The following is a 13,165-nucleotide window of genomic DNA, read 5'->3' on the forward strand; positions in this document are numbered from 1 at the left end:
GCGGCAGCGCGGGCGGAATGGCGGCCCGGCGGGGGCTGCGCGTGCCGGGGCCGCTCGGCCTGTGGGTGCTCGCCCTGCCTCCTCCCGGCCGCCTCCTGGAGAGGGGTCCGGGCGGCCCGAGAGCGCTGCTGTGGTACCATCGGGCTCTGGGGACCCGACCCGGGCACGCCTGCCCTGCGCTGTGCGCCTAAGATTCCCAAAGGAAAATTAGTTAGTTCCCGGTCCGTGTGGTGGCGGTGGTGTTCACAGCATCCCCCGGCGCCGCCATTTCACGTTTGAGTTCAGTGAAGAACGGAGATTTTAAGTGGCTCGGCAGACAGAGCGTCTGAGCCGTGCGGAGCTGGGCATAACCCGCATGTGGGTGCTGGTGACGGCATGGCCGCTTCTGAGGCGCTGGCACCTTCCCAGAGTAACCTTGCCGTGTAAGCCACGGAAATCCATTTGCTAAACGCCGGAGAGAAGCGGGAGGAAAAAATGCATTCTCTCTTCCAGCAGACTCAGTTTTATAAAGACAAGCAGTGCCCCTTCGTACCACTTTAAAAAAGATGCTGTTCACAGCAGGCTGTGGATGTGCCCTTGGGACAAAGGTGGTGCAGGAGGGAGAATGTTCCCACCGCAGAGGTATCCTGGCTTCCACTATCATTTCTGGCTGCAGACATTTAGATGTTTAGCCCTTTTTTTCTAAACTAAAATTCCGGCTGGCTGCTGAGCTCCATTTTGTGTGCAGAACAGGTTTGTCCCTTGAGTACTACAGCATAGCGGCTGTGGGCCATTAAAAAAGCAATTCCTGCTTTGGGGAGCGGTCTTTGGTTAGAGGGAACAAGTACTGTCACAAAAACTTACAACAGGTCTGGCTTCTGATTGTCAGAATATGTAATTCAGGTACCTGAGGGACCTTATGTGAACGTGAGGTTGGCAGTAATGCTTTACTTTACCAGTAAAATATGTGGACAGGTCCATAAGTCCATTAGGTAATGTTCTTTGCTCCCTTGGCTAAAAGCTAGGAAACTCATGGTTATTAAACTGAAATGTTTTGTGGGAAAAAGTTGCTTCCATATTGAGGAATACTGAGGATAATATGATTGTTCCTTAAATCTGCAGAGTTCCAAAACCTTACCTGAAAAGTCAGGGGCTCCATTTCCAGCTAACAGAATGCATTAACTGGAAGACAGAAATGGAGTGTTGGAGTGACTTGTAATAAATCACTTGGTCTTCATTGTCTGTTGTTTGTTTTCTGTCTATAAGATACATTGTAAAGCAGAAGGAGAGTAAAACATAACTTGTAGCCTGTAGTGACAGGAGAGAGAAATTTCATGCTCTGTGAAGAATAAATCCCAAAAGTATCATCTATTTGTCTTAAAATTTGAATTTTGCCATTTAAATACTAGTCTTAATAGACAGAGGAATAACACAGTATTACAGCTCTGACTTCCTCAGTGATGCAGCTTATCTTTTTATGCAGTTATCCGCAAAAGACAAGATAATCCTTCTTTTGAGCCAAAAGACTGATTAGGCAGGTGTCAGAAGCAATGTTAAGCATGAGGGAATACTGCAGAAAGCTATGTGTGTGTGTTCTAGCAGTTTGCATTTACCTGAGTAGCTGGGAGAGTGAGGAAGTATGGTATGGGGACACTCTGAGATGCTCACAGAGATCAGTCTGGATGTTTGGTCATGGGGCAGACATCAGTCATTGGCACTGTCACCACAAAAGAAGCACAATGTATGAACCCAGGGAATTCTGCACTGTAAAACTGAGAAACAAGGTGCCTGAGCCCTTAATGGGAACACAGAAAATCTCAGAGAACACAAACCAAAGTCATTGTTTACCAATGTGCTACATTTACTTTATGCAGTGACATGTTTCTATTCTTGTATTGGGGCAATACACTCAAAGAACAGTCTGGTTTCTTTGTCTTTATGGCAAATACTCTTATCTGTTTCATTTTCAAAGATGTAGAAATAGTCAAGATTAGAGAAGCACCAATTTTCAGCCATAAATGAGAAGTTGGAGAAGCCCAAGGTGCCCTAGAGTCACGGAGAGGTGCAGTGCAGTTTCTGGATATTTTCTTAAAAAATTATAAAATGTAAATATCTAGCACAAGGAATACATGAGCATTTTAAATTATGTATTATTGATTGCCTTTTCCCCTTGATCATCACAGTTGTTCAAAGACAACAGAGCAGCCTTGCCATGGCATCTGCCAGGTCTCTCAGCAGTCACAAAGGTCTCCTGTCTCATCCTGTGATTTGTGCATGTCCAGCTTGTCTAAGTCCCTGTTTGGATCCATTGATACTGTAAGTAGTAACTCCTGTACTGTACTGTACTGTAAGTAGTAAAACTTAATGGACACCTGGAAAAACTGAAAACAGAATTTATCAATTAAGATTGAGAGAAGGAAGAAGGCACTAAATACTTCCGCCTTCTCTTTATCCAGCTTGACCTAGCAATGGGTTTACCTTTTCCATTTTCTTCCTTATGCTATTGATGCACCTACAAACCCATCTTTTGTTACTCTTCATGTTCCTTGCTTTCAATGCCAACCAAGCTTAGATTTTCCCAGTTCTGTCCCTGCATGTCCTTGTTAGCTTGCCCTGCTTCTATCTCCTGTATAATTTGGTTTTGCATTTGAGCTCAATCATTATCTCATGTAAGCTATGTTGCTGGACCTGATTTTGAGTCATGGAGATCTGTTTATAGCTACAGTATATTAAAGTGCACTTCTATTTTAAACATCCCACAGTCTAACAAGAAAAAAGGTCAAAGGCTCAGCTTGACTTCTCATTTGGACACAGAATTCTCTTGCCTACGCCAGGGGTAGTAATACAAGACTTTTGTGGGTCAGCCAGAGAAGCTGCAGTGGCCTTGTGGCAGAACCCCTCCCAAAAAGAAAAACCAAAAAAAACAACTACTGGAAGATTGATTAATGGATTTCTTTTTCATGGTTCTTGCAGAATCAATATGGAAATGGTACTCGGGTAAGGTCTTCTGTGAGCCCTGACTTCTGTTTAAAAATAATCAACAAGAAAATTATTTCAGTGCCTTGACATCCCTCTCATGGCACTGCCAATGTGCCTTTTAATGGTACCTAGAGGTTATTAACAGGAATATTTATCAAGTCCTTTTATGAAAATATTCTTGGCAGTACCCTTGGCACCTGCAGATTTTCCTTTATTAGCCACATAAGAAGCAACTACCATGGGAAAAGACTTTATGAGGTTTCCTTAGGCTAGAATAAAAGGACTTAGTAACAGCTGCATTGCATTTAGGAATTCCACATATCTTCAATATGATGCTGTGATTGTAATCCAAAAGCCAATGCCTTAAAATGACAGAATACTGCAGAATAATCTCTTTTTGATGTAGTTAAAAGTTATCATGCCATTTTAGTCACTTTCACTTGGCAGAAATCAAAGTTATCATGCTGTTAAACTTCTAGTCAAGCAGAATAGGACAAAAATAATCAGATTATCTTCCTGTAAGAAATGCTAAGGCTGAAAACTATGATTTTTTTTATTAGAATCATACTGCTACGGATGCAGGTTTACAATATCTGAAGAATAAATAGCTCTAGTTTGCTAACTCTCTTTGTGGTATATCTGTTAATCTAAAAATAATAAATTACAGTCCTAACAGACCAATAAAATGAGTTTTTCTGCTGCTGTCATTTACAAAAGGATAGCTTCAATGATCTTCTACCTGAAACTTCTCATACTTTACCACTTAATTAAAAAAAAAAAATCTACTCAAAAATATTATATATTTAACTGAGAAGAATCTGGTAATAATAGTGATCCCATGAAGAATTTCTGATAGAGAAGATTTTGTTCCAAATACTTGACAATATCCATTAGCAGTGTTTTTTTTTTAAGTGTAGTAAATGCATCATCCGAGAGCAGCCAAAATGATGCTGCATTTATGCATGTCATCCTCATAACAGACCTGCAAGGAACAGGTAAGTAAAATTTTTTAAGCCTCAAAATCATCTGTGCTCAAACTAAAAAAAAAAACAAAAAATTGGAGGAGCTGCAGCCGCTGTAGATCAGCAATAACATAAATTTAGATAGAACTGAGTCATAGATAACAAGCTCTCTAGATAAAGAAGCAGCATTTTGAAAATTCAAGAACTTCATTCAGTTTGCTGTATCACCTATTTTATTAAATGTTTCATTATATCCAAGAAAGTGTTCATGCTGCCAAGTACTTGTTTTCCACTCTGTTGGAAAAATGACACAGTGATTAGGTAAATAGTAGTGTCTCCTAAAGTTTCTATCAAGGATGTACATTAAGAAATCAAGATGGTTTGGGATACATTTGCAGTTAATGTAATTGGAAGAGCTTCACTGAAATGCATTTACAATTGAAAATCTGATCCTAAAAATGATTTCATATGGCTGCATGAGCTCATGCAGTGAGAACCAGAGACAGTGTGCTGACCTTATGTCAAAATGTTCTTTAAATAAACTTGTTGCTGTCTGGTCATTTTTAATTCCAAAACCAGCATTACATCAATGGAAAGTAGATCTAAAATAGATTCATCCAGACATTTAGTGAACACCATCCACATTCTAAATGTCAAATTAGAGCTAGAGATAACCTACCTGCACTGGTTGGATGGATGAACACCACAATCTTGAATGTATTCCAGTTATTTCACTTTCAGGAAGCTTGGGTTTTACTCCTTTGCTTCTCATTTATTAGAAGAACCATTTATTAAAAAATATGATTCAATTATCTGTTAAGTTACATCAGCTACACTGTTATTTAGGTCTTGGATCAAAGCACCTGGGGGTACTTTTATTTCTGTCTAAGTTCTGAATCCATCCTTTCTATAGGAAGTTCCAACATTTTAAAACAAAACTGTTGTTGGGAAACATACAGACTGTTTAATGGAGAGAGGCTGAAGAGCCTCTCACTAACTGTTTGTCAAATACTGAGCAAAACTTTTGAGTTTGTTTAAAGTTCCAAAAGCAAAAGCAGCTGGTAGCTCGGTTAGGAGAGGTCTTGTTTCTTTTTCTCTCATTTCACTGGAAAATGTATCTCCAGAGAAACTGAGCTTGACATTTCAGTTGTCATACCTTGTCTAATGATTGTCTTCCTGTCCAGTCTGACTAGAATTTGAATTAGTCTATGGGCTCAGTGCTCTCAAGAGGGATGCATATGATTAATGCATACAAGTTGCTTAACCCCAAACTTACTTCTGTTGTTTCTATAATATATTAACTTCCAGACTTACCACAATAAATTCTGCTCTTCTAGATGTGAACATGTGTGCCACTGGTTTCAGTTTAAGGTATTTCCACAAAACAACCAAACATATGTGAGATAATTCAGATGAATCAATGGATTCTCCTCTCCTTCCAATGGATTTGGTAGAAGAAAAAAGACTGTAAATAAAGCAATTTTATTTTCTCTGACTTGATTATTCTGCACTTCAGTTGCGTAAAAAAGTAGCAGATAGTAAGTAATGCTAGAACTCACACCATTAAGAGGCAGTTTACTGAAATTGCCAGAATACATAAGTTCCCACTTCAAGGGGGAAGTGAATTATTTAAACCATGCTGTGAAAAATGGAATAGAAAAAGCTCAGTTTATGGTTATAGCAATATTTGATCTGTAGTTATGTTATGTTGCCATCTAGCGATAAAATAGAAAGGTACAATAGATGGCGGCCGAGGGAGAGGAAACCAAACCTACATAAATGGCATTGTTTATCCCAGTAAAGAGCACACCCGTTCCTTGCAGTATAATAAATGGCATTAATTACATGCTGAGAGTAAACTCTTCATTAAAAATAAGGTAAAGCCACAAAAATAGAAGTGAACGTTTTATAGTTGGCATTAAGATAGTGTACAAAATGGGTAAGATTGTGAATATGCTGCAGGAAACATCTGCAGTTGAGAACCCCTTGTAAAATACATGTTCAGACTCATCCTCACTACCCCATGAAAAAATTTGCTTTGATAGATTTGGATTAGCTTTGGGTTAGGAAGGCCTGTGATGGATAAAATTTTACAGATCACAAAACTTGTGGCACTTTTGCTACCCATAATTCCTGGTGTGTTCCCATCACTGTTAGTTACTGCTTTGTTCTATTTTCTTATAAAGTCTCAATCCAGTAAAAACTGAATTTTTGATCTTACTTTTTACTTACTCCATAAGCTTCTATTCAAAGAAAGTAGAACAGTTTTAAACTCAAACAAATTTTGAGGTTTTTAGGAGCGGCAGAAAGGCTTACTTAAGCTTAAGTACTATGGTGAATGAAACACAGGGCAGCAAAATGTGCAGATGACAGCTTTTCATCTACTGTCTTTAACCTGCCTTCAAAGAAAAGGAAAAATGGCAAAATCATTATTGAAGAACAAAGTTGTCTCAAAGTAGAAAAAAAGAGACCCAGAAATGGGCATCTCATCAACAGCTTTCTTCTGTCATGGTCCTACTCATCATTGACTGCTTTTAGAGTTGCAAGTAACAATTTTAAGTAGCACTCAACAAATAAAAACAAACAAAAAATTATACTGTATCCTAATTTTGGATGTTCCTGAGAATACTTCTCTTTTTCAAATAGGTATGAACAATAAGCACCTGTCTCAAATTCCAAAAAAGCTTGCACAGTCTTTGAGAACACTGTTTAAGTAGAATGAAGTTTATTATTAATTATATTTTAGTCCACCTAGGATAAGGCTGTTTATTACATAATTTCTTTTTTTGAATTATTGGAAAATGCTTTGGTATTATAAAATAAATTTTCAAAAAATGGCATACCATTAATGTTATATTTACTCGATTTAATAATATCAGGATATACAACACTCAGTTTTCACCCCATTTTTTCCATAGCAGCAGACAGATAACAAAATCAGTTTCCTAACATCTAGCTGTCTAACAGCAAAAATGCCTTCACAATACAATTAATATTGCTATCTTTCTCTTCTCTTTCATTTTAATCTTGAAGATAGTAAGAAATGTTTAAAAACCTGAAAAGATATAATGATGGCAAACCTAAGAATAAAGAAAAAAAATCAAAATAAATTGTGATGCCATGGATGTGTATCTTGTGCCAGGTACTGTGCTAAAGACTAATTACTTTCCACCAATTGTTTAGGTCAGAAACCCATTTCTAAAGAAATTTATTGTATATATTAATCCCTACAGCTAATCCATGTGGGATAATCTCTTAAATTAATCTCCATTCAATTCAGAGATCACTCTGTAGAGATTAGATTGTACAATAGGTTGCCACAATTTTGGTCTAAATTAAACAAGTAAATTGACATTCCTGTTGTTGATATATCATGACTTCCACTATGCTTTTGCCTAAATGTTTTTTCTGACAGTTTGCCAAACAGGTGTATGAGGAAGTCTGAGAAGAGTCTTTGCTTCAACTGTCATGTTACTGCCAGTTAAGATTTCTGAATTAAATTTTCACAAAAATTAAAACCTCACTCAATCACTAAGACTTACTAATTATTCTATCTCTATGAAATGGATAATAGGCTTCATCTTACTTATTATACCTTTGTTACTGCTGCAGCATTGTCAGGAAAGAAACCCATGCAAATTTATTTTTCCTAGCACAATTAAAGCAAATAAATGAAGATGTATACAGGCAGTATATTTCAATAAGACATTTTCACTTTCAACTGGTAAACTGTCACAAGACATGCATTTAACTTTTTCTCTTAGGTAGCATAATTTCAGCTTGTGATGGAATAATTGCATTGAGATCTATTTGGAAGGATCGGTACTTTCAGGATCACACAGCCACAAAATTAACTGAGTGAAAGAGAGACACATATTGGTAGTTTTTTAACAGATACTCATTTATCACTACAATAGCATTTCTTCTTGTGACAGCACACAAGATGTAAAATATTAACTTACCTAAGACAAGTTCTGTAAGGTAGGTTTATACCCATTTTCTTTTTGGTTTGCACAGGCAACAACGACTGACTCAATCCCTGGAAAGGTCATGGAGTGCCTCATTTTGGAGGCCATCTCTATTCACATGGGTGACAAGAAGGTGATCAGGAGTAATCAGCATAGATTCACTAAAGGCAAATCATGTTTGATGAACCTGATTGCCTTTTTTGATTAAACAACCCGAATGGATGAGGGGACAGCAATGAGTACTGTCTACCTTTAATTCAGTGAGGTTTTCAAGGTGTCTCACAATATCCTCATAGGCAAACTCAGGAAGTGTGGACTGGATGAGTGGACAGTGAAGTGGATTGAGATCTGGCTGAGTGGCAGATCCCAGAGGGTTTTAATTGGTGGCATGGGGTCTAGTGTGAGGCCTGTCACCAGTAGTGTCCCCCAAGGATCAATACTGGGCCCAGTATGGTTTAACTTGTTCATCAAAGAACTGGATGAAGGGGCAGATACCTCCTTAGCAAGTTCACTGATGACACAAAGCTGGGAGGAGCAGTCAACACCCCAGAAGGCTGTGCAGCCCTGCAGAAGGACCTCAGGTTGGAGAGGTGGGCAGGGAGGAACTGTCTGAAATCCAACCAAGGGAAGTGCAGGGTCCTGCACCTGGGGAGAAACAACCCCAGGCAGCAGTACAGACCTGCTGAGGAGCACTCTGGAGAAGGAGCTGGGGGTCCTGGTGGACAGCAAGCCATCCATGAGCCAGCAGTGTGTCCTGTGGCCAAGGAGGCCAATGGGATCTTGGGGTGCATTAGGAGGAGCACTGCCAGCAGGTCAAGGGAGGTGACCCTGCCCCTCTGCCCAGCCCTGGTGAGGTGCACTTGGAGTGCTGTGTCCAGTTCTGGGCCCCTCAGGAAAACAAAGATGATTAAGGGACTGAAGCATCTCTCTTATGAGGAAAGGCTGAGGGAGCTGGGCCTGTTCAGTCTGGAGAAGAAACAACTGAGAGGGGACCTCATCCATGGCTATGAGTTTAAAGGAGGAGTGCCAAGAGGGTGGATCCAGGCTCTGCTTGGTGGTACCAAGGAATAGGACAGGAGGCAGTGTCAGAAACTGAAGCACAGGAAGTTCCACCTGAATATGAGGAAGATCTTCTTTACTGTGTGCAAGACTGAGCACTGGAACAGATTGTCCAGAGAGGTTGTGAAGTCTCTGGATGCAATCCTGTGCTCTAGGATGACCCTGCTTGAGTAGGGGGCTTAGACCAGATGACCAACTTGTGATTCCTTCCAACCTGCCCCATTCTGTGGTTCTGTGAGGCAAGCAGCACTCCTTTCTCAGAAATAAAGGAGGAAAGGATAAAACTTTATGCAGAAGAGATTTTGTCCTCTTATGACATCACACTTCCCTTGGGAGCCCTTTCTCAGTCTCTCTCCATTCTTGTGTGCTGTGCAGGTATATACAGCCTATTCTGCTGCAGCAAAGGAAGAAGAGTTACTCACTGCTGAATTTGTCAAGGAAATGTTACAAAGCTGTTATTTCAGTGTGTATCACGTATGCTTCCATGACTGGCACATTGCTGACATACTGCTGTGTCACTCATGAAGACTAACACCTGGTATTTCCATCTCATGGTACATGCAAGAGGAATAAACATTCAGTGGGACGGAGTCACCACCTTCCCCATGAAATATAGCGGTGTAAGGATGTACACAGAGGCAGTTTTTATAAAACAGCTGACAGGCTGCAAGTTTCCATCCTACAGTTTGCATCTTGCAGTTTCCTATTCATCTGCTCAAATCAAAATGCCGAGTCTTGCAATCCATCCTTAGAATAGGGCAAGCTGAGTAATCATACAGCTGCTTGCTCAGAGGTGGCTGAGTAGAAGAACTTGCACAGGAAGAATATAAGCTTGCCTCCACAGCTGTGAAGTTCAATCATTTTTAGCAGACTGCAAACTACTTATGAATTCAGTTTGTTAGCAAGGACACTTTTTTTTACTATTGAAGGCTTTCATATTTTCCCACATGATCACAATTTCTCAAAGAGGGGTTGAGGTAAGAAATAATGTATGTTATCAACTCTTTATATTGAATTTGGCAGATGCTATGAAATAAGGAATTTTATAAATAAGATGGTATTAGTTTACTGTACCAATAGAATGTTTAATCAGAGTCATTGTATGCCACACACATTAAAAAAATTTCAAACAAGTACAGAAATTCAAAGACATTAATAATGGGTTGGTGTGCCAAAGTCTGTCATAATCAGCCTGAATTTGTGTCAAAATTGTTTTCCAGAAAAATGAGAAAAAAATTGGAAGAGCTAAATTAAGATATAAGGCCAAAGAATATATTCAAATTTAAATTTACCTTGCTTTCACTGATGGAGAGTGGATCAGTTTTACAAGAATTGTAAATGATGTATTACTTTAAATTATCATTAAAAAGATTGCTGTTGAGTATTTTACACAATTTAAATCAGTCTGCTTGTATGAGATGTATGTACAGTGTCTAAAATATTGTTTTTAACATACTGGCTTTGGTTATTTTCACTGCATACATATTTTAATACTTAAAGAGGGACCCTTATTTGCTGATGTTTCACATTTTTAAATATACTTTAGGCATTTTTCATAGATTTTTTCTAACATAGCTTCTCTCTTACCAAAAATATGTACTATTTAAAGAAAGCATGACTTCTGAAAATGTCGCCTTATTTAGAGTTATCAGATTAAAAATATCAGTTTTCAAGGAAGTTTATCTGTTGTACCAGAGTGCACAATGGAGACCTTGTGTTGTGCCCTATATGAGGAGAAGACTCACTTCTCAAATAGAGGAGACACATCCCTCTCTGTAATTTTGCTGAAGGAAAGTGCTGCTTGTATTAAAATTAGAACCTCAAAGTTTTCTGCAGCCATACTGCAACTGTAATGAACAAGGCCCAAAAGTGAGGGAAAGGCAGGGAAACTGTTATGTCTTGGATGTCAGAAATACAATAGAGTTAGGTATGCATGAAATCAAAATGTTAAATTAAAATTTAATTTAAATAAATAAAATTGAATTTAAATGAAAAATGTTAAATCTGATTAAGTTAATGCTAAATCATCCACTGCCTTCAAAAGAGGTCAAGAATTCATCCATCAGTTAAAGTGGAAAAACGAAGTTGTAGACAGTGATCAGAGTTTAAAATGTGGAAGCATGTTTTAATCACCCTTCAGTAAAATGTTAAAGAACTATAGCAGAGCTCAGGGGTGATCAGCAGAGCAGAATCCAGCTGGAGGCCTGGAGTCACTGGCATTCCCCAGGGATCAATACTGGGTCCATTCTTACCCAACTTGTTTATCAGTGGCAGAGGAGGCACCTCAGCCAGTTTGCTGATGACACCAAACTGGGGAGTGGCCGATGCACCTGAAGGCTCTGCTGCCACTCAGTGGGACCTTGGCAGGCTGGAGAATTGGGCAGAGAAACACAAAGGGGTAGAAAAGGGCAAGTGCAGGGTCCTGCTCCTGGGGAGGAATAACCCCAGTGCCTGGGGCTGACCTGCTGGAGAGCAGCTCTGCAGAGAAGGACCTGGGGGGTGACAAGCTGTCCATGAGCCAGCAGTGCCCTGATGGCCAGGAGGGCCAGTGGTGTCCTGGGGTGCATCAGGAGCAGCGTGGCCAGCAGGCCAAGGGAGGTGATCCTGCCCCTCTGCTCAGCCCTGCTGAGGCACCTCTGGAATGCTGTGTCCAGTTCTGGGCTCCTCAGCACAAGAAAGACAAGGAGCTACTGCAGAGGGTCCAATGGAGGCCTCAGTGTGGGGTCTGGAGCATCTCCTGTGAGGAGAGACTGGGGGAGCTGGGCCTGCTCAGCCTGGAGAAGAGAAGGATCCCATTAATGCATTTAAACCTCTCAAAGGAGGTGCCAAGAGGAGGTGCCAGACTCTTTTCAATGGTGTCCAGCAACAGGATGAGGAGCCATAAACTGAAACACAAAAAGTTCCATCTCAGCATGAGGAGGAACTTCTTTCCATTGAAGGTGGCAGGCTGGAACAGGCTGCTCAGGAAGGTTGTGGGGTCTGCCTCTCTGAAGACATTCAAAACCTACCTGGACTCATTCCAGGGCAACCTGCTCTAGGTGACCCTCCCTTGATAGGAGAGTTGGACTGGATGATCTCCAGAGGTCCCTTCTAACCCTACGGATTCTGTGATCCTGTAACTATACATTATTTTCAAATTCGCTGAAAAAACCTCTGTGACTACAAAACTAAATTTGTAGTTATCAAGCAAACACACAAGTAATTTTAATTACTGGGTCTGAAGTGGAAGAAGAAAAAATTTATCTATATTTCTTCTAGGATGAGAGATTGCTGCTGTCAAGGCTGGTTTTGGCTTCTTGTCAATCCTGTTTTGTTTAAGTTTGGTAACTGTGCTCAGTGGATTCCTTCCAGCAAAACAAAATTTAAAAGAGCAATTAAGTGCTCGTTTCTACAGTAGTATCTGGGAAATTTAGGAAGACATTCTCAGAAAATACTAACACTAATCAAACAGAAGACATGCAAGAAAGATTACCCTGGGGTTGACGGAAAAAATCCAAGTAAGAAGCTTACTAGCCTACTGTACAAATAAACAGAACAGTTACACAGCTTTGAGGGAAAGCACATGATGCTTTAGATTCACAGGAATTATCAGCAGGGTCCAAAACCCATGAGAAATAAATCTACTGCTATTTATTTCTATTATGTTTAGAGAATCAGGAATTTGTATATGTAGTTCGTAAGCAAAAGTATTGCATTAAAATATTCCTGACTAGCATTAAGGATGTTTTCCTCCTCAATAAATAAAGCAAGCCAAATACTACCAAACTCCATGGATGGTAGGAGCAGAATACAAGTTACTGTTTTCACCTAAAAGCTAATAGGTTTATTCAGAAAATCTACTGAGCTTTTTTCAGTAGTCTCACAACCATTAGACTTTTCCTTTCCTTTTTTTCTAATGCTTCCAAGTATAAAGTGATCATAACTCTGGCAGGGCTTCCTAGACTGACAACCGCCAGGGTTCCTGTCAGGTCTTGCTTTGCTAAAATATGTACTCTTATGCTTCACTACTCATTTTTCTCTGGCACACTTCAAGAGCATTTTCTCTCCCTCCACCCCAGTGGAACCCTCTGTTCAGTTACTTTTAATTCCTACTTGTTCAAGCAGACGTTTTTTATCTGCAACTTTATTCTGACTCCCAAGTCTGTCTCTTCTTTGTGATCTATTGCTCATGAGCTGCCTTCTGCAATTCTGTCTTGAAATGCTGATTTACCTTGGGCA

At 39.8% G+C, this 13,165-nt stretch overlaps 1 long non-coding RNA gene across 2 annotated transcripts; it reads left to right on the plus strand.

Annotated features, from left to right (window-relative positions):
* Window positions 1-34: 34 nt before the first annotated feature.
* Window positions 35-10,851, plus strand: LOC130251040 (uncharacterized). 2 transcript variants are annotated; one of them, XR_008840085.1, is made up of 4 exons: window positions 35-621; window positions 2,163-2,295; window positions 2,742-2,976; window positions 7,938-10,851. It is a non-coding gene; the product is annotated as an uncharacterized LOC130251040 (long non-coding RNA). The 2 variants fall into 2 exon arrangements; XR_008840086.1 differs by lacking the exon at window positions 7,938-10,851 and adding an exon at window positions 6,954-7,039.
* The last annotated feature ends 2,314 nt before the right edge of the window (window positions 10,852-13,165 follow it).

This window comes from Oenanthe melanoleuca, chromosome 3, assembly GCF_029582105.1.
Source record: "Oenanthe melanoleuca isolate GR-GAL-2019-014 chromosome 3, OMel1.0, whole genome shotgun sequence".
NCBI classification, from domain to species: Eukaryota; Metazoa; Chordata; class Aves; order Passeriformes; family Muscicapidae; genus Oenanthe; species Oenanthe melanoleuca.